Genomic DNA, 22,233 nt, shown 5'->3' on the forward strand with positions numbered 1-22,233 from the left:
TATCTGTATTTTTATAGTGCATTATAGAGTAACGGCATGTTTTTGTTAATCTTAGATCCAACTGCTTCTTATAATTGCGTCTGTTAAATTAGAGGTTCATTTGCAGCTATAAAAATATATATAGACCCACATCTATACTAATTAGCCCGAAATATCTGGTACCTCTACCATACTTAATCCTAAATGGGACAAATATCAACTTCACTCCTGCAGCAAAGAATGTGTCAGTAGTAATAGACGAAAATTTAAATTGTACTCAACACGTAACTGTAATGCGCAAGAAGGCATCAGCATCTCTCTACGCCGAACAAAAAATTAAAAACATCTTCCCTGTGGACCTGGAAAAGAAACTTGTACAAACACTTACAGTTTCAATTATTGAATACAGCGACGTTATCCTGCAAGGCCTTTCTCAGGAAAGCTCTCGGCTCCTGTAACTGGATATAGAAGCCTGTGTTTGTTATATATGTGTTGTTCGACTCTTTGATCACATTTCACCATCATACGTACAGCTAACCCGACTGCGTGCAGACAGGTGCAGAGATTTCCGTACCCTCTGTCTTCTCTACTGCTTGTCAATGAACATTATCTCTCGTGTCTCTCCTCCACCTTAACGTTTTTGTCTGAACAATACGACAGAACCACTAGATCCCATTAGAGGAAAATCTTTTCTGTACCACACCATCATTTAGCCACCTTCTCGAAGTCCTACCCAGTAGTAGGAAACCCATTCTCGAACAACCTCCCACATTACATTAGAGAACGAAATAACATTTTCAGCTTCAGAATACAGGTAATTAAAGCAATAATAAGATTACCATTGTCCCTGTACTCACTCGTCACTCTTGTACATCCCTCTTTCCAGTCTGAACTTCCTATTTTCCAAGTATCCTTAGCCCATATAGCCTCCTTAAAGTTTCCTTATCCGAGAACTCACTGTATTAAAAAACACCTATTTTGTACACCTATAACTTCTTCTTTTATCTGCCACTCTCATTATTCTTAATTCGCAATTATTGTCATTATTATTAACAATATCAGTAGCGGCAGCTGCAGTAGTATTAACTTTATTAGTTCTTAGTCAGTATAACTTACTCGCACCACCACTTCAGACACTCAAATCATTATAACACTACACTACTGGCCATTGAAATTGCTACAGCACGAAGATGACGTGCTACAGACGCGAAATTTAACCGAAAGGAAGAAGATGCTGATATGCAAATGATTAGCTTTTCAGAGCATTCACACTAGGTTGGCGCCGGTGGAGACATCTACAACGTGCTGACATGAGGAAAGTTTCCAACCGATTTCTCATACACACAAGCAGCAGTTGACCGGCGTTGCCGGCCGGAGTGGCCATGCGGTTCTCGGCGCTACAGTCTGGAACCGCGTGACCGCTACGGTCGCAGGTTCGAATCCTGCCTCGGGCATGGATGTGTGTGATGTCCTTAGGTTAGTTAGGTTTAAGTAGTTCTAAGTTCTGGGGGACTGATGACCTAAGAAGTTAAGTCCCATAGTGCTCAGAACCATTTGAACCATTTGACCGGCGTTGCCTGAAACGTTGTTGTGATGCCTCGAGTAAGGAGGAGAAATGCGTACCATCACGTTTCCGACTTTGATAAAGGTCGGATTGTAGCCTATCGCGATTGCCTTTATCGTATCGCGACATTGCTGCTCGCGTTGGTCGAGATCCAAAGACTGTTAGCAGAATATGGAATCGGTGGGTTCTGGAGGGTAATGCAGAACCCCGTGCTGGATCCCAACGCCCTCGTGTCACTAGCAGTCGAGATACCAGACATCTTATCCACATGGCTGTAACGGATCGTGCAGCCACGTCTCGATCCCTGAGTCAACAGATGGGGACGTTTGCAAGAGAACAACCATCTACACGAACAGTATGACGACGTTTGCAGCAGCATGGGCTATCAGCTCGGAGACCATGGCTGCAGTTACCTTTGATGCTGCATCACAGACAGGAGCGCCTGCGATGGTGTACTCAACGACGAACCCGGGGCGCACGAATGACAAAACGTCATTTTTTCGGATGAATCCAGGTTCTGTTTACAACAACATGGTGGTCGCATCCGTGTTTGGCGACAACGCGGTGAACGCACATTGGAAGCGTGTATTTGTCATCGCCATACTGGCTTATCACCCGGCGTGATGGTGTGGGTTGCCATTGGTTACACATCTCGGTCACCTCTTGTTCACACTGACGGCACTTTGAACAGTGGACGTTACATTTCAGATGTGTTACGACCCGTGGCTCTACCCTTCATTCGATCCCTGCGAAACCCTACATTTCAGCAGGATAATGCACGACCGCATGTTGCAGGTCCTGTACGGGCCTTTCTGGATACAGAAAATGTTCGACTGCTGATCTGGCCAGCACATTCTCCAGATTTCTCAACAATTGAAATCGTCTGGTCAATGGTGGCCGAGCAACTGGCTCGTCACAATAAGCCAGTCACTACTCTTGATGAACTGTGGTATCGTGTTGAAGCTGCATGGGCAGCTGTACCTGTACGCGCCATTCAAGCTCTGTTTCACTCAATGCCCAGGAGTATGAAGGCCGTTATTACGGTCAGAGGTGGTTATTCTGGGTACTGATTTCCCAGGATCCATGCACCCAAACTGTGTGAAAATGTAATCACATGTCAGTTCTAGTATAACATATTTGTCAAATGACTACCCGTTTATCATCTGCATTTCTTCTTGGTGTGGCAATTTTAATGGCCAGTAGTGTAGTTGCCATATTAAAATTGTTATTTTCTTAGGTAACTATAATGTAATACATACTGTATGTGTGAAATCCTGGTCCCCTATAAGAGAGGGCTTGATAGACCTAATATGATCAGGTTAAATAAATAAATAAATGTACTACGCAAACCACTGCAGATTGCATGAGAAAGGGTAATTGCCAGTACATTACTTACTAGGGCTTCTTCCTGTTCCAGTTGCATATGGTGTGAGGGAAATATGATTGCTTAAATGCTTTTATGAGAGTTGCAATTAATCTCCAGCTGTCGCAAATCGAAATTTAATTTCAGGATTTACTGCTTATAAACTGATATTTGCAACTGTGTCCTATGGTGTGAGATCCATATTCTAGGTAGGTATGGCTTCAGCGATTGCCTCTCTGTATATTATGTCAAATTTGCAAAATTATGAACACCGTATACATTTAATTACGAGAAACGGCTCCTTTTTTTTCTTTATTGGATTTCAATTCACCTCCCCCCCCCTTAGGTGGGGGGGGGGGCAGCTGGCAGCAGCGTAATATCCTGCTCTACAGCCTACAAAAAAGTTAAGAAATATAATGAGAATAGAAACAAACAAGAAAAACAGGCGATAAAATGGTGACGTTGTAAAAAACTTTAAAATGGCGGTAAGTTGTGGTATTTGAAATACAGAAACACTGCGGTGATGATGCGGATGAAGACACACAAGAAGTAGATAGGCACAATTAAAAAACACGGCGACAGTCTGGTTTTCTGTTCGCACGACATAAAAAACACAACTAGCGACAGTGTGGTGGCTGTTCCCAACACTGACAGGGGATGCACAACACTAAACACTCACTTATAACAGCACTGTACGGGTGACACGGCGGCAGATGGGGGGGGCGAGGACCTGGACCTATGAGGGGGAAAAGGGGGGAGGAGAGGAAAAGAAAAAAAGGGGAGCCTATGGAGGGAGGGGACACAAAAAAGGGGGCTGGGCGGACACGAGAAGGGGTGGGAAAGACTGTGAAGGGGAGAGCAGAAAGGACTCAGGGGAGAGAAGGGAGGCAGAGTGTAGGTGGGGAAAAGCAGGATGGAAGGGGGGGAAGAGGAAGCCCACAGAGGAAAGGAGGGGGGGTGAGGATCTGAGTTGATAGGAGGGATGAATGGAGGGAGAGAGGGCATCATCTGGGAGGGGGAGTTGACAGAAACCGCCTTGGGAAAGGAGATGAAGGGTGTAGAAATGGAGGGTAGGGGGGGCACAGCAAAGTGCGGGGGTTGGAATGGAGAGGAGAGGAGCAAGCAGGAGATGAAGGGGATCAAGGCAGTGAGAAATGGCTTCCTTTTTTTTTTTCTTTTTTTTTATTTCACTCCCCAAAGAGGGGCGGGCTAGTAGCAGCACAATACGCCACTCTTCATCCAAGAGAGTTACAGAGGCAAATGAGAGTTACATTAGGCAAATTACAAAATAACACATAATGTAGAATGGTATAAAGTGACGAATTAACAAGAACAAAAATAGACGAGTAGAAACGGTAGATTTAAAAACAATATAGATGAGAGCCATACACACATGAGGAGAATGAACACTGTGAGTCGACACCATAACAAAGAAACACCACAGTGGGAACGCAAATGAATGACGCTGGCGACACTACTGGTGCCGGTGGAACGTAGCACTGCACTCAGCACTGGAGTAACACTGAAACCACAATGAAAATGTTAAAAATCACTGCACTGAAGGGGATCTACCACTGGGTGAACAGAAGAGGGGGGACAAAAAGGGGGGGAGAGATGGTAGGGGGAAACCAGGATGGGGTAGGAAGGGAGCAGTGGAGGGGAGAAAGAAAGGAGCTCAAAGCCCATGGGGGGGGGGGGGGGTGAAAAGGAAAAAGAAGGTGTTCAGCAGGGGAAATGGAGGAAGAAGGTAAGGGGGAGAGGGAGGGAGAGAGGGAGTCCTAAGGAGGGGGGGGAGAAGTAGGGATTAGATCAGGTGGGAGGGGTAGATGGAAGGCATGAGGACATCATCTGGGAAGGGGAATTGGCAGAAGCCACCTTGAATGCGGGTATGGAGCGTGTGGAGCTGGAGACCAATTGGGACACTGTGGTACAGGCGTGGCAGCGGGCTAGGGTAGGAGAGGATGGGGGAAACCAAAGGATGGGGGGGGGGATCCAGTTTACGGGAGACATATAGGATCCACATTCGTTCTAGGAACAGGAGGAGATGGGAGAAGGGAATCAGATCATAAAGGATCCGCATGCGGAACGAGAGACGGATGTAATAAGTGAGGCGGAGTGCATGGTGCTCAAGGATTTGGAGGGATTTGTAGTAGGTGGAGGGTTCAGAGATCCAAGCGGGGTGGGATTAACATAAGATGGGGCGAATGAGGGACTTATGGGTATGTAGAATAGTGGAAAGGTCTAATGGTTCAAATGGCTCTGAGTACTATGGGACTTAACATTTGATGTCATCAGTCCCCTATAACTTAGAACTACTTAAAGCTAACTAACCTAAGGACATCACACACATCCACGCGCGAGGCAGGATACGAACATGCGGCCGTAGAGGTTGTGCGGTTCAAGACTGAAGCGCCTAGAACCGCTCGGCCACACTGGCCAGCCCAAAGAGTCTAATCCCCATGTTCAGCCAAAGAGGAGTTTGAGGAGATGGAAACGGTTACGTGCCTTGGCTTGGAGTATGATGAGATGGGGGTCCAGGAAAGGTGGCGGTTGAGGGTGATGCCAAGGTACTTGAGGGTGGGAGTACGGGCAATGGGGCGGCCATAGATAGTAAGGTAGAAATCTAGGAGGCGGAAGGAGGGGGTGGTGCAGCCTATGATGATTGCCTGGGTCTTGGAGGGATTGATCTTAAGGAGCCATTGGTTGCACCATGCGGTGAACAGGTCAGGGTGGGACTGTAGGAGGCGCTGGGAACGTTGGAGGGAGGGGGCAATAGCAAGGAAGATGGTGTCATCGCATATTGCGGGAGGTGGACAGGTGGTGAGGGCTGCCACATGTCCGCTGTGTATAAGAGGTAGAGAAGAGGGAAAAGGGCGGAGCCTTGGGGCACACCAGTGGAGGGGTAGAAGGTGTAAGAGTTGGAGTTGTGGATGGTAACATAGGAGGAGCGGTGAGACAGGAAGGAGGCTATCAGGCGAACGTAGTTGATGGGGAGGGCGTATGTCTGGAGTTTGAAGAGGAGGCCAGGATGCTATACACGGTCGTAGGCATGTTCAAGGCCAATGGACACAAAGATGGCGGAGCAACGGGAATTGAGGTGAGTGGAAAGGAGGTGTGTCAGGTGGAGGAGGAGATCATTGGCAGAGAAGGAAGGTCGGAAGCCAATTTGATCAGGGGAAGGAGGCAGTGCTGGTGGAGGTGGTGGTGAATGCGGCAGGTAAGGATGGACTCTAGGACCTTGCTGAAGACCGATGTGAGATTGATAGGGCAATAGGAGGTGATGTAAGAGGGTGGTCTGGCAGATTTGGGAAACATAAGGATCCGGAAAGTGTACCACAGGTCAGGGTAAAAGCTGGTGGAGAGGATAACATTATAGAGGGTGGCTAGGACAGTAAGGAAGGAGAGGTAGCCATATGTAACACAATCGTGACCAGGAGCTGTGTTGCGTTTGGTGCATAGTGTGGTGACAATGTCTTGTGTGACGATGGGGGTGTTGAGATCGGATGGTGGTGTGCCCCCCTAGTACTGGAAGCAAGGAGCAAGTGGGGGGAGAGAGGTGTCGTGTCAGTGTGGTCCTGGATGTCAGAGAAGAGGGAGTAATCAACCGGGGATCTTCAGGGATGGAAAGTGTGTCAGACAGGTAGGAGGCAAAATGATTGGCCTTACTGGTATTGTCCGGGAAAGGGTGGTCACCGCGTAGGAGAGGATAGTGGGGAGAAGGTTTAAACACAATGGGATTCGTGGAGGAGGAGTACGGCCTGTGGTAGTAAGGTAGAATGTTTAAGGTGGATGGCGTTGGTGGGGACATGCACCTCGACAGCCTCCGACAAAGTCCGGTGGAGAATGGGAGCGGCATGGGTGATGTCATAAGGGTGCTGGTAGGTGAGAGGGTGTCATCTGACCTGGGTATCTATGGTATCCTAGTAGGTGGCCCAGATGGGATGGGAATAATCATGGATGAGTCTCAGGGGTGAGTCTGGGTTGTGGGCAGATTGTGGGCGAGGTCTACCTGGTAGGGTGAGCAGGACAGGGAGGTGATTGCCACCTACAGGGGCAAGGATATCTGGAGTAATGAACCCAAGGAGGTGTGCGGAGGCAAGGACTATGTCAGGAGTGGTGTTGGATTCTGGTCAGGTATGTTGAAGGAGAGGGAGAAGGTCACCTTGGAGGGTGGCCAGAAACCAATGCCACCACCATAACTGTGCGGGTGTGTGGCTGTGGATGTTGAGGTTGGTGGCAATCATGTAGGAGGAGAAGGTGTGGTCTTTGTGGGCCAGAAAATAATATGGGATCAGGATATTAGGGTGGATATAAATGGTGGTGCAGGTGACAGTAAGGCCAGGAAAGAAGAGACTGAGGACCAGGTGTTCAGTGGAATCATTGAAGAGAGGTTAAGGTCAAACAGGGAGATGGCAGAGGTGGCCAATGGTAACTCCGCCACGTGCAACAGGAAGGGGACTGCCAGTGTGGCGAAGGGTATATGGGGAGGTGCTAATCATGTGAGTAGGCAGGAGAAAGGTCTCATTGAGGATGAAGACATCCACACAGTGGTGGGAGAGGGTGTGGAGTAGGGAGTGGAGAGGGAGTGGATGTTGGTGAACAGAATTCAGTGCTGCTGTCACGCCATAGTAGCGAGGCTAGATGAGGATGTCGAGACGGGAGAACATAAAGTGGGTGAAGTTGTGGGAGTAGGTGGTGTAGGTGTTGAGCTGAAAGATGGATCTGGTGGCAAGGGAGATCTGGTGCAGGATATGGGGGCACTGCAAAGGATGGATGTTTTGAAGGATGATGCTTACAAAGTGAATAACATCCTTGGCCGTGGGGAGTGGGAGAAGGGTGTTGATGGGGTGGGTGGGGTCATTGATGGGGAGGATGGGAACGATAAGCTCAGGAGAGATGGGGAAGGTTTGAATTTGCATTTCTGCAAGTACGTATGATGGGGCAGGTTGCAGGTGTTACAGAAAGTGTGGGAGTCTAGGTTGGGGCACTATTGGCAGAATTGAGACCCTTTGCAGTGGGAGCAGGTGGGACAATCATGGCAGTCAAGTGTGAGGCATGCGTTGTATTTTAAACAACGCTGACACCCATAGGTTTGGGGCTGCGAATGGGAGGGGTCGACTTTATATCTATGATGGTAGATGAGGGCTCCCTCTTTGAGGAGGTGGTCGATAGAGGGGGTGGATTCACTGAAGACCCTCATCAAAAAGGTAGGGCATTGTTAATACGGCATGCCGAGCGAATCTCCAGGTCAGCATGGGAGTTGAGCTCCGCCAACACCTCAGCCTCCGTGCTCACTGGGCTGATCTTGGTGATCATGGTGGTGAGGGTCAGCGGGTGTTGAGGAGGTTGGGGCTGGTGGGAGGAGGAAGTGGACTGGGCAGGGGTGAGGGTGGCCTTGGGACCGAAGTGGAAAATTGGGATGTGGGCAAGGATATCAGTGTGGAGGGTAGGGCTGGTGAATTTGATGAGGATGGAGTAATGTCACGGAACAAGGAGGGAGATCGTGGTGGTAGGATAGTTCCTACAGAGTAGGAGAATGAGGTTGCGGACTTCCAGGAGGTGGGTGTCAGGGTGGGAGAGGATGTAGATGTGGGTAGGTGGAGAAGAAGTGGTAGAAGAAGCTGAAGGGGGAGGTGTGAGATCCATGGGCTCTTCGGGTGGGGCTGAGGGAGGGGGGGCAAGGGTGTTCTTGGAGCTTGTGGATTGGGTGGGGGTGGTGTTGGGGCGTTTCTTGGGAGCAGGGTGGGAGGCGGATTGGGGGAAGGGAGTTACAGGCAGGTGGTGGAAGGTGGGAGACCCCATTGCTGTAGCTGGTGGTTGTGGCGGCGGTGGTGTTGGTGGCAGAGAAGCTGCAGCATTTACTGTGGCCCTATGTGCCACAACCCACACTTGGGTTGTGGGCACAGGAATGGCAGAGGAAGGATGAAGGGGAGGGAAGGGATCAATCCATGTAGAGGGAGTAGGTATGGCTGTAGGGGTGAAAGGGAGAGTGAATGGAGTGGGGGTAGGAATGGACATGAGGTGTGGGATGGACAGGGGAGGGTTAGCCTGTGCACACCATGGTGATAGCTGAAGCAGAGGGAGAAGTGGAGACCACAGAGGTGGTGGGATTGGACATGGTAGAAGAGACTGGAACGACAAAAGACCAAGATGAAGACTAACACGAATACACAGATGATGACAGTGTCCAGGAGGAGCCCACAGAGGAAGGCTGCTGCTGGGTTGCGACGGCGGGGAGGGGGCCGGGGCCCCGCCCTGCTGCTGCGGCGGCGAAGGATGGACGTCAGCTGTGGGCTGGTGGAGACGGCGGCGGCGGCGGCAGCAGCAGTGGCGAGCACCAGGAGACGGCTACACGGCGACCAGGCAGCGGCGGCGGCGAGCACCAGGAGGCGGTGACCAGGCGGCGGCGGCAGCAGCGGGCTCCGGCAGGCGGCGGCGGCGGCAGTGGCGGGCTCCGGGAGGTGGCGGCGGCGATCTCCGGGCGGCGAGGACCGGGCGGCGGGCAGGAGGCAGCAGTGACGGCGTGCAGATGGACAGAAAGACGTCAGCACTGGCTGGGGCCCTTCCAAATCGACGATACACCCTGAGTGTAGCACAGGCAGTGTAATTCCTCGACTCGGAACTGAGGGAATCCAACCCCCTAATGAGTGGAGAAACGGCCTCCCACAAGCAAGAATAAGGAATCTAACCACACGGTTAATAACTCGGGTGTATCAGCAACTCTGCTCTAAGTATCATTCCTCTCTCTCCTCTAGCAACTGTTCACAAAATATTTTGCAAAGGGCGTTCAATAAGCCATGCAACATATTTTATTTCTCCGCCGATTTCAATTGAAAAAATGGTGAATTTGTTGTGAGACGTTGTGGAATACTCCCGCTTCAATCACTATAGTTACACGAAGTTCCGATAGATGGTGGCGCTGTAGCCTTCAAAATGGAGGTGGGTTCCCAGCAAACTGCTGTCGTTGACATTCTTTTGGTGGGAAACTAGAGCATCACAGATATTCATTGGCACTTGCAGGATGTCTACGGAGACATGGCAGTGAACAAGAACAGGGTGAGTCATTGAGCGAGGCGTGTGTCATCATAGCAAGGTCGCACAAACCAGTCCAATCTCCCGTGTGCCGGCCCGCCGCACACAGCTATGACATCCGCAGTGTTGAAACGTGGGGACACTCTCATTTGAAGTCATCGACAGATCACAATCAAACACCTCGCCGCTCAACTGAACGTCTCTGTTATTAGTGCTGACACCCTCGTTTACCAGTTGGGGTACTCAAAGGTGTGTGTCTGCTGGGTTACTAGCCGCAAAATAAGCTCATAAAGAGTAACGAAGTGCCGTCTATGCAGATTTGCTTGCGCGTTAGGAGGCTGATCGTGACAATTTTTTCGAATATCATCACAGGTGATGAAACATGGGATCACCATTTCGAACCGGAAACAAAATGGCAATCCATGGAGTGGTGCCACGCCACCCACCTCTGCTGCGAAGAAAAAGTTCAAAGCCACGTCCTCATTCGGTAAAGTCATGGCGACCGTCTTCTGGGATTCTGAATGGGTTCTCCCTCATGGTGCAGCGAACAACTCTGAAGTATATTATGCTACCCTCAGGAAATTATAGAAACGACTTCAACGTGTTCGTCGAAACAAAATGCAACCGATCGTCTCCTTTCCCATAACCACGAAAGACGCGACAGACATATCCGCATTCGAGAGGAGTTCACAAATGTTCATTGGACTGTTCTTCTTCATCCACCGGCAGACCGGATCTCGCACCTTCCGAATTCCATCTGTTTGTCCCAGCGTAGGATGCACTTCACAGAAGGCAGTACATGGATGAAGGGGAGGTTACTGACGCAGCAAGACATTGCCTCAGACATCGAGCAGTAGAGTGGTAACCATACCGGCCTCCCCAGTAAGGTGGAATAATACCGGCGTATTTAACGGAGATTATGTTGAAAAATAGGGTTTTGTAGCCAAAAGAGTAGGGAACAATGTGGTGTATTGGAATCCTGAATTAAAACAACTTGCTTTTAGAAAAAAAAGTGTGGCATTACTTATTGAACACCCCTGGTTCAAGACCTAGTACTAAAGGTAAGTTATAAACGTCTATAATTTTCTCCGCTTCAAGTCAGTAGAACACATTCTTTTGGATACCAGACTTCGTTATTTCATAAGAAGCAGTTCTAATGAGGAGTCAACATTGGCTTGGCCACCATTATATTGAAAAGGAGAAATAGAAAGTTGAGGTTTTATGATTTAGTTGAGAGTGCGATCACTGCAGTTGCAACTCAGTTGGACCACACCGGACGGACCGTGCTTATTGTAGAAGAGAGAATATCGACAACTGGCTGAAGTCAAAGAAAACCTAAATCAGGATAGTGGTTAGAACGTATTCTTCCCAAATACAAATCCAGTGATTTAACGAAGCGTGTTCGACACCAGCACGTCAGATTTGTATTGCCTGGATGACTGTGATGAGTAGTTGTGCGATATTGTGTTGTGTTCGTTTTGTTATGGAAGATACGGAAATGGAAGTAAAGGAGAAAGTGAAATTCCTCTCTAACCCGAGAAACGGTTCTCAGGTTTACAATTTCCAACCGACAAGAGTATCATTAACTACAGTATCACAGCCCTTTACTTGACGAGACGTTGCGGAGAGATCAAATGTTTAACCTTGAAACGTCTCTGTGGAGTCGTTTCATAGACGCTTGTCTCACTGGACTCTGTGCATCCTATTCTGTCCACCGCCTGATTGCGGTTTAATTTATTAACTCTCCTAGAAAGACTGAGCAATCAAACTAAGGTTTATTTAATGGTATTATGTTTGATTTTTTTTGTGTTCCATAGGAAATCATGTTCTGTATTTATTATGTTTTTCCCCTTCACTCTACCCTATGTGTGCTTGAATGTGACTGTGAGTGTTTTTACGAGTGGTTTCGGGTTTCTTTTGTGGGGGACGCTGAGTTGGTTGTCGTCTGTTAGGGGCAGGTGATGTTTGCTTCTCGTTTGGAGGGTAGCACAGGATGACCAACTTAGGATCCCAGTACCTGGACAGAGAGGTTTACCCTTTTAGGCTGAGGTTGGTTTGTCTGTCAGGTTGGTGGAGGAAGCCTACCCCCCCCCCCCCCCAGGTTGCTTCCGTTGTACCGGAAGTTAGGCGAAGCTCGGTGGACAAAGGACACTCTGCAGCTAGCGGTTGGTCAGTACAGTTCGTAGCTCCTAGAGAGGGTTTCTACCTTGCCGAGTTAATTTTATTTTTTGACATTTGTGCCTGGTTTAATGTCTAATTTCTGAACAGTTAACTCGTAATCAAATTAACACGTGCTGAAGTTCGGCCGTTAGTAAGCGGCAGGCGCAGATTCCATGTCGTATATCTACTATACAAACTTTGCGAATCGGATAAACCTCTTTCCAAGCTAGTGCATGAGCATAATGGTGATAGGTATCTCTCTGAACTATTTCTGTCGTGGGTATGTAGATGGAATGATTGAATTATTGTGTTCCACTTCCCTTTTGTGTGTTTTTCCTTTTTTTAACTGCGCTATTCTACCATTTTTTGGCGAATTATTTGGTGAATTTTTTCTTTTGAGCACCAGTCATATGTATTCATAGGATGTGCATCAAATTCAGTAATGAAATAAATGTGCTACGTAAAACATAAACTCTGCGTCCTTTATCTTTCTCATTGATGCCAGTTTCCAAATTAATTTTCTATTCCCTGATTTTTAAATTTAATGTGCTTGCTTGTGATGAACAAAAATGGGAGGAAAAATCAAAGTGAACTGTGTACTGTCTCAAAATTAAGACATTATCACATTTAATTAAACAAGCTCATTGATATACGACATACAATGCTGTTCATCTTGTTAGTTTCTTTAAAAAAATAGCAGTTTATAATTAAATTCTTAATTTAATTAAACTGGTAATTTCCAGTTCAGTATTTTCTTAATTGTTAGAAAGGGCTTGGCTGGTGGCAGCCCTGTAATTTTTAAATTTATGATTCTCCTTGTGAAGTGGCTTTACCAGAAATTGCGCACAACGTTACATCCCCATTATTCTTAGTACAAACGTATGTCGAGCCTTGTCTAGGATCCGTTTACAGTTCTTCATGCATACTGTACAACCTGAGTCAATGATGCACAGATATGAGACCAGAAACTACACGCCACAACCGTTTATCTTCTCATGGAAGCGAAATACTGTGGAAAAAATGCCTTCCACAACCGCGACACGGATGGCGTACCTCCTGGTCAACCATTCAGCATCAGTGATTTGGGCTACAGATGCGGATTACGAAATTCAAGCTGTCATATTCCAACATGCTGAGAACGAACTGAAAACATGTTCAGCCCTTTGAGATTACGTCAACATGTTCGTGTGTCCACATTTATCTTTGTATCCTTTTACATCTCGACGAGATGCAGGTTAGGTTAGGTTGTGACGAGAGAAATTGAACACGCGCCACACAGCGGCCGTTACTCATTGTTGCGTGAGGTTGAGCGCATTCGAAAGGGGGACCTAATGTTTCTTTGTTGTTTTTAGGGTTAGTTTAGTAGCGACCTTGCAGTAGACGAGAGGGGAGCACGCTTTCACTCTGGCGACTCACTTCTCCAGTGGCCATTCGGTCATCGCAACCCAGCGTGCATTCAGGGAACAGTTTAATATCGCGCCTGCAGATCATGTTCCTGATCGAACATATTGTTACTTGGATGGACACGTTTACGGATATTGGTAGGGTGCAGAAACGGAAACCAGGGCCTTCAAGAACCACCGGGACACCAGTAAACGACGAGAAAGTAAGGCTGGCGATTTTGAACTCTCCCAAGAGATCTGCACGCAAAAATGCATCCATCCTTGCAATTTATGATCGCACAATGAGGCAAATTCTTCAAGAAAACTGGAAATTTCTGTCATACAAACAGGAAGAAGCGTAGATTCTTAATCTATGCGATTTTGTTTCAAGAAAAAATGCATATATAGCATTTATCGAAAACTTGCCTCACGACGCCCTGGTGTTCTTCAGCGACGAGACCTATTTTCGTTTATCTGGATGCGTGAATAAATAAAACATGCGATGGAGTGATACGAACCCCCAAGAATTTCTTGAGTAGCCCCTGCGTACGGGATGTGTGACTGTTTGGTGTGCGTTATCAAAATCTGGCATTATTGGTCAATGGTTTTCGAAGAGAACGATAGGGCAGCTACGGTTACTTCTGAGCATTATGTACAGATGAGTGAGGAGTTTCTTCAAGCCGAACATCAAGAAATGGAAGTGTGGGATGTCTAGTTCGAACGAGACGGAGCCCCGGCACGAACGCCAAAGACTCTCTTGAATCGATGCAGTATCTCCAATACTTCCTGTCTTACGATTTTTTAAAATAAATAAGTTCGGGCGCTGCACCCTGTATATTCACTGGTGCGAATCATGCAATTTGCAACACGAGTATCCTTTAGTGCTAAATAACTCTGAAGACTGTACATTCCCACAACCAATCAATACCAATAATACGTGTAAGGGAGATAGGGATCATCATAAAGTGTTCAACAATAACAGTGGTTAGCACACTGGACCCGTATTCGGGAGGACGATGATTCAAATCCATGTCCTGCCTTCCTGATTACGTTTTACGTAATTTCTCTAAATCGCTTTAGGCAAATGTCGGGATGGTTCTGTAGGGAAGCAGCTTACTCACGCTGTATAAAATTCACATCAGTCTTTCCATTGTGTGCCAGCCTAGCTCTAACGTCATAAATGTTGCACAATACTTTAAAAATCAAGTAAATAACCTGAACGCGTTTCTAGCATGTCAGGAGTAATACTAAATCAATATGTGATGAATGTCAGTTCAATAACTTTAACCATTTTCGAAATTTGGACGTTTTTCTGTAAAAATCATTGGCGCAACAGAAAAGAGCCAGAGACTTAAAAATTTATATTTAGATCCTTTTTCATAATAATTTAGTAGAAACAATATTTTGGATCTCACAAATTAAAATTTTAGTTGAAATTCATAATTTTCTGGATTTTGTCTTAAAAATTAAGGAAGCAAGATAGATTAAGTAGGCGAATAAATAAGGCTAGGATGTTTAAATTTAACTAGAAGGGAGATCCGCTATAATCACAAAGATGTGAGAAGTTTCAACTGAATAACTATATAACTATAGCGATAGCGTATCTCCAAAGGGCAAGTTCAGAGCTCGTCTACTGCGTGTAGTGTAATTAAATTAATTCTCTCGCCCAAAATAATTGACTTAGTCACGTCAGACTTTTATTATGATTACTTACCTGTGTGCTGATTGCACATTTAAATTGAGAGCTTCATCGGCCATCAGCAAAGGAAGCAATGATTTATTCAATAACTTACAGTGGTGCATTACTAACCCAGCGGCTAGTCGGGAGAGCGGATTTAATCAAGCGTTCCCTTAGCCGTCCGCACCGCAGCTTTATATATAAGAACGCTGCGCGAGGAAGCAAGGCCCCAGTTCTCTCCAGACGCTGAATAGCACACCACCTGTGCCGGGAGTCGCGTCGCGTCAGTATCATTGCTATAAACAGCCTCGGATGCCGTATTAAGTTACTCGGGATACGCGCTACCATGAAATCATTTACGAGTGAAGTGTTAATTCTTGGGATGATTTTAATGATCTATCTTCAGTTTGCGTATGTCGTATTTTCACGTGCCACCGCGGGACAAGCATTCTACCATTATTTAGCGTGGCGTTTGATGAACATTATCATCAAATTATGGCGAGCATTCACTTAAACATTTAATTTGGACAGTTATACTTGCATCAGCGCATTAGACTCTGAACTGCTCTGGTATTTGGATTGTGTGGATTCTTTTTTTTTTATCTGTGACTTTCAGAATATAGCGAATGTTTTTACAGGATCGTTTTTGATTATGAATCCCAGACAATCTCCTAATTCCTCAGAGCTATAAGCTGTAGCTATAAGTGTATTTCTCAGATGAAGTGGGCACTAGGAATTCTAATTACAGGCTTCACATTTTGCTAATCACTTTCTGGTTGCCAATATTGTAGTTAGAGAGCCAGTGTTGAGAACGGCAAAAGACAGCATAAATAATAGGAATATTTATATAACAATTAATTCCACCAGCTGCCCACAATTGGTGCATCGGCTGGGAAATGCATCTTCTCTACATTACATTCTACATTTAATTAACAAGTATTAATTCCACCAGCCGCCCCACAATTGGTGCATCGGCCGGGTAATGCAACTTTTCTGCAGTTACATTACAATTCTACATTATTTATAAACCAATAATTCCACCCGCCGCCCCACAATTGGTGCATCGGCCGGCAAAGAAATTGAGTAAAAGTGAAAGTGATTTTTAAATATTCGGATTCGGGAGTGAAATGCGACACCCAACTGAGTAATACAACAGTGATACTGTTACGTGTGCATGTGAACGACGCATTTGGATTAACAACGCAGCTGGATTGACGGAGCTGGCACTGAGTCTAGCAGCGCTGCCGGCATCGCGAGAAGCCAGTTTCGCCCCACCGCAGTCGTCCGCCGGAGCAACCAGAGCCGCGCCTGCAGTTGCAGGCCACGCAAGCACACAGCAGCCGTCAAAGTGCCGTCTGCAGTTCATCGCACCGCGTCACATCAGTAATCCTGGAATGCCGCGCCGGCAACGCCATACGTCGTGCAGAAGGAACTAAGTTAAGTGAAAAGCTGTTAAAAATTTTACTAACCTGCACTAAAAAACTGTCGGCGATGGAACTGCCAGAAGAAACTGAGGTTAAACTTATATTCAGAACCTATGTCTGTTGAGGGAACTGTAAATCCAGACAATGGTTCAAGTGTAAATATGCATGAAAATAGTAATGTTAAAGTGAACTATGAAGTATTGTCTCCTGACAGTAGTGTGAAAAGGGGCAATGATTCATTAATAGAAACCCCTGTAGTAAAGCAGAAATCAGAAATTGTTAATTTATTGGATGATAATTTGTCTGATGAGTTAAAAACGAAACAGTCATCACATGTGGTAGAGTTTAAACAGGAGAAGTTAGATATGACTGATCAATCAGAATTTTCATTTAGTTTTGATGATTCTGGTGTTGGAGCTAGTTTTTCGTCACCTGAGTGTGATAAAAAGCCAGCTAGTGAGCAACCCAAAGATACTGGAGCTATTGATTTTAATGTTATATTACAAGCAATAGCTACCAGTAATGCTGAATTAAAGTCTGAAATAACTGAGGTCAAAAGCAGTAATGTTAGAATGACAACTAAGTTAAAATCGGATATAATTGGGGTAAATAACAGGATTGTGGCCAGCCAAACCAATTTTAATAAACGGTTTGAGGCAATGGACAATAAATTAGAATCCAATAAAGCTGAATTAGAAACTTCCTTCAAGACTGGCTGCAATAAGTTGAAAGAGGATCTGGACAGCTTGAATTATAAAATTGATTACAACCATGAGGATATTAAGAAAAAGGTTGCTCAACAGTTATCTGAGATGTATAAAACAGTAAAATCCGAAGTTGCTGAGGTTCACAAGGACTGCCAAATGGAAGATGTGAAGCTGGAGCATAAGTTAACAGAAAAGATCGAGGCGGAATCTGAACTGTGCTCAGATAGGTTTAAAGATGTCAAGCAGAAGTAGATGCAATCAAAACTGATACTACTCATATTGTGCAAAGAGTAGATAATGTTGAAATGAGAGTAGAAAATATTAGTACTAACATTGCCAACATTGAGAGTAAAGTAGCTTCAGTAGCTTCTGGTAATGGTAGTATGCAACAAGTTGTAGCTGCAAACGCCGCTTTTATCGGGTGTCGGCAGTTCTTGCGGTTCGATCCAGATAAAAATATCCACCCGTTAGATTTCTGGAACGATTTTGAAGATGTGATTCCACCAACTTGGCCTGAACGAGAGAAAATCTCATTTATTAGAAGCCATTTAGCAGGTGACACCATGCGTTGGTCAGCTGATGTTATGTTGAAGTGTAAAACACTAGCGGAATTTAAAACAACTTTCATTAATGAGTATTGGTCTAGTAATAAGCAAAATGAGGTGTTGAGAGAATTTTGGAGTAGAAAACGCTTCAATGCAGGCAAGGAATCTATTAAAGAGTTTGCTAGGTGATGGATCTCACGTTCGTCACATTTGGCCGAAAAGCTAAAAGCTGAAATGATAATACTAGGTCTTGAAGCCAAACTGCCATGGTATTGGCAAACTAGAATTATATCTGCCCCTAGAGACAATCTGGATCGTTTCATTGAATATTTGGAACGTGTAGAGCGTGTGGCTGCCAATGAGGAGCAAGCACATAATAACAGAAATGGTAATAACACTAGTAGTAATTTTAAGAGCGAGCAGAATGGCAATGTAAACATCAGAACAGTAGGTGTTCGCCATCCTAAAACAGGTAGGAATTGGAGAAATAATTACCAGAACCAACAATGGCATCCAAATGATAGTAATTTTGTTCTGAACAAAATTATGCGGGTAAACAACAGTGCGGAAAGCAATGCTGTGCCAGTTAACTATAATGGAAATAAAGTAAACAGTAGTAGGCCGAGGCAGGAAAACTAGTTCCCGTCTATGAGGACACTGGCGCTCCCCAGGCGGTTACTTTTCCTAAGCCAGTAGTTACAGTAATTGGTAAGACAGATCAGAATACTCAAACTGAACATGTGGATGAAGGGTCGGTAGCATCTAAGAATACAGCAGAAATATTAGATCACTCACAGTATTTGATAGATACCTTGTTAGAGATGCTTTCTAAGTGGGAAGAGAAAGAGAAGGCGCAGCAGTGTAACAGTAGGGAAGAGCTACAAAATGGTTCAAATGGCTCTGAGCACTATCGGACTCAACATCTTAGGTCATAAGTCCCCTAGAACTTAGAACTACTTAAACCTAACTAACCTAAGGACATCACACACACCCATGTCCGAGGCAGGATTCGAACCTGCGACCGTAGCAGTCCCGCGATTCCGGACTGCAGCGCCAGAACCGCACGGCCACCGCGGCCGGCGAGCTACAAAATAGCAGAAGCAGAAGAAATTCATGCTTATATTTACGATGAGGATGATGTGCTCTTATCTAAAGTGCCTGTGCAGGATGTTGATACTGTACCAATAGTTTTAGGAAAGGAGGTAAGTGAGAGTGTAGAGGATAGCCTGTTGGGGGTCGATGAACCCAGTAGCTGTGACCAGTTGTCACTTGAGAAGTAACCCGACGCTAATAATGAAAGTGGTTTAGCTGTCACTAGTTTTATGCCCGGTCTGGAGGCGCAGAATCGCTCAGACTACAGTAATTTGAGTCATGTTCAGCAAACTAAGTGTAATGAAGTCGTGCGGTGTTTCGATTTAAAATTAATAGACCGACTGGAAAAGGCAGCTGAAAATGTAATTCAGGAAACCCCTACACACTTTGACCTAAATGTAATGAAGACAGATGTCGATCACTTTAGTTGGAGACAAATCCAAAAGGAACTATTAGATGAGTTTGAGGAACCACCTGTACAAACTGGAATAAGCCACCCTATAATAATAGTGAATATGTTGGGTATCAATGTACGTTGTCTCTTAGATAGTGGAAGTGAGGTGAGTACGATATCTCAGTCCTTCTTTGATGCATTACCTGATAAAGACAAGCTTACAGTAATGATGGTATCAGGACTTAGAATAATTGGTGCTACTGGCAAGGTGTCAAAAACGGTAAAGCAAGAAGCTTTGCTGCCCTTTAACATTAATGGTAATTTAATTGATCACCCATGCTTAATTGTAAATAATCTCAGTATTGAGGTTTTAATTGACATAGATTACTTGTCAAAATATCAGAGTGTTGTTGACTTTGAAAGAAGCCAGTTAAAAATGGTCTTGCCAATAACCGGAGTAATTACGGTACCTTTTATTGATAAACATGTAGTAACTAATGATGAAACTTGAGAGCTGCCTATACGAGTTCTGAAAAATAGGAGATATTGGGATGAAGGTGTTAATCTTAGTAAAAGTAAGCTAAACACAGAAGAAGAAGAAACAATTATTTTGGACAAAATAGAAGCTAAATTGCAGGCAATCGATAAAATTTCAGCTAATCAGAAGGAAGAACTGAGACAGGTTTTAAAAGGGCATCATAAGGTATTTTCAAATCGACCTGGCGTGGTCAAAGGTTGTGAATGTCAATTAAAGGTGAAACCTGGCCACGTGTTTTTCAGGAAGCCAGGAGGCAGTTCGAAAGGAGATACAGAGAATGCTAGAGTGGGGTGTGATTGAAAAAGCGGTCAGTGAGTACAATAATCCTCTTGTTGTTGTACCAAAAAGAGACTGGAGTGTCAGATTGGTCTTGGACGCTCGTTGGTTGAATGAAATAGTGGTTAGGGAAAGTGATAGACCGCAGAACATGGACGAGTTATTGCAAAAGTTCCGGGGAGTAAAATTCTTAACTTCTATGGACATCACGTGTGAATATTGGAATTTGCCACTGGCGGAAAGTTCAAGGAAGTACACAGGTTTCTTGTACGAAGGAGTTTGTTACCAATACCGTGTGGTACCTTTCGGACTTAATATCTCTGTTTGTGCCTTCGTACGTGTGATGTGGCATGTTTTAGGACCAGCCTTAATTAATAAAATAACAGTCTACGTAGATGATCTGTTAATAGCAACTCCTACCTGGGAAGAACACATAGTTTTATTAGAGGAAGTGTTAGAGGCTATTGAGAGAGGTGGCATGAAACTAAAGACTGAAAAGACAGAGTGCGTTAAAGAGGAAATAGTTTTCTTGGGATATATGATAAGTGGAAAAGGTATTCTGCCTGACCCAGGCAAGCTAGCAGTCATTGAAAAATTAGAGGCTCCCAGAAACAGGAAGCAGTTGAGATCGATGTTCGGTCTTTTCGGCTTCTATAGGCGGTTTGTTAGTGATCAGGCTTTTAATGCGCCCTGTCTTCACCTCCTGCTGAAAAAGAATACCCCTTGGGTTTGGACAGCAGAATGTCAACAGGCGTTCGTGGTGCTTAAACAATCTTTAATTAATAGTCCTATTTTACATCATCCTGATTTTGAAAAACCATTCTGTATGTCTGTTGATGCTAGTGGCTATGGTATAGCTGTGGAGGTATTCCAAGTAGAAATAGAGAACGAACAAGAAGTGCACAAGACTATAGCTTTCGCAAGTCGATCTTTACAGGCAGCAGAGAGAAATTATGGCATCTCAGAACTGGAAGCATTGGGAATCGTATTTGGGGTACAGAAGTTTGAGCAGTATTTATTGGGTCACAAGATAATGTTTACAGTGACCATAAGGCGCTGACCTTTTTAAAGACCTGTAAGTTGAGGAATGCTCGTTTGGTAAGATGGTCATTGTATCTCCAGCAGTTTGACCTTGAGGTTAGATATATTCAAGGGAAAGACAATCTGGTAGCTGATGGGTTATCTACAAGTGCGGAGCTCTGTGATGACGCGGGAATTACAGCAACAGACCTAAGTGAAGTTCGAATGTTTGCGTTGCACGAAGTAAAAAATGGTTCAAATGGCTCTGAGCGCTATGGGACTCAACTGCTGTGGTCATAAGTCCCATAGAACTTAGAACTACTTAAACCTAACTAACCTAAGGACATCACACACATCCATGTCCGAGGCAGGATTCGAACCTGCGACTGTAGTGGTCGTGCGGTTCCAGACTGTAGCGCCTTTAACCGCTCATCTCCATACTGGCGTATCACCCGCCGTGTTGCCAAGCGTCTAGCATCTTGTGTAGTGTGTCAGAAAGTCCGTGCTGCTAACACAAGAACACAAGGGGATATGCATTCAGTAGAGCCAACTGAAATCCTAGAATTACTGGCTTGTGATTTGTTTGGCCCTCTTCCTGCTTCGAGAGGTGGTTGCACCCATGTTTTTGTTGTTGTGGATGGATTTAGTAAATATGTTAAGCTATACCCAATTAAAAGAGCAAATACAAAAACGTTGGTAGAAAAGTTGGAAAAAGATTTCTTCATGAACGTTGGCGTTCCGAAGAATTTGCTGTCAATGGACCTCAATTTACTTCTGACAGATTTAAAGAATGTCTAGATAAGGCCGGAGTGAAACATCTGAAAATATCTGCGTATTTCCCCCAAGGAAATATGAGTGAACGTATTATGAGAGAATTGAATAGGCTTTGCAGGACTTATTGTGCTCAGAAACACTCAAGTTGGGCAGAGCACATGAAGTATTTTGAGAATGTAATTAACAACTTAAGGCATGATGCAACTGGTTTTGCGCCTTGCGAATTGATGTTTGGCCAAGAACCACACAATGTGATTGCAGATATGATAGAATTTCCTATTCTAACGCAAATATCCACAGACGAG

The sequence above is a fragment of the Schistocerca piceifrons genome, chromosome 1 (genome assembly GCF_021461385.2).
Source record: "Schistocerca piceifrons isolate TAMUIC-IGC-003096 chromosome 1, iqSchPice1.1, whole genome shotgun sequence".
Classification (NCBI taxonomy): Eukaryota; Metazoa; Arthropoda; class Insecta; order Orthoptera; family Acrididae; genus Schistocerca; species Schistocerca piceifrons.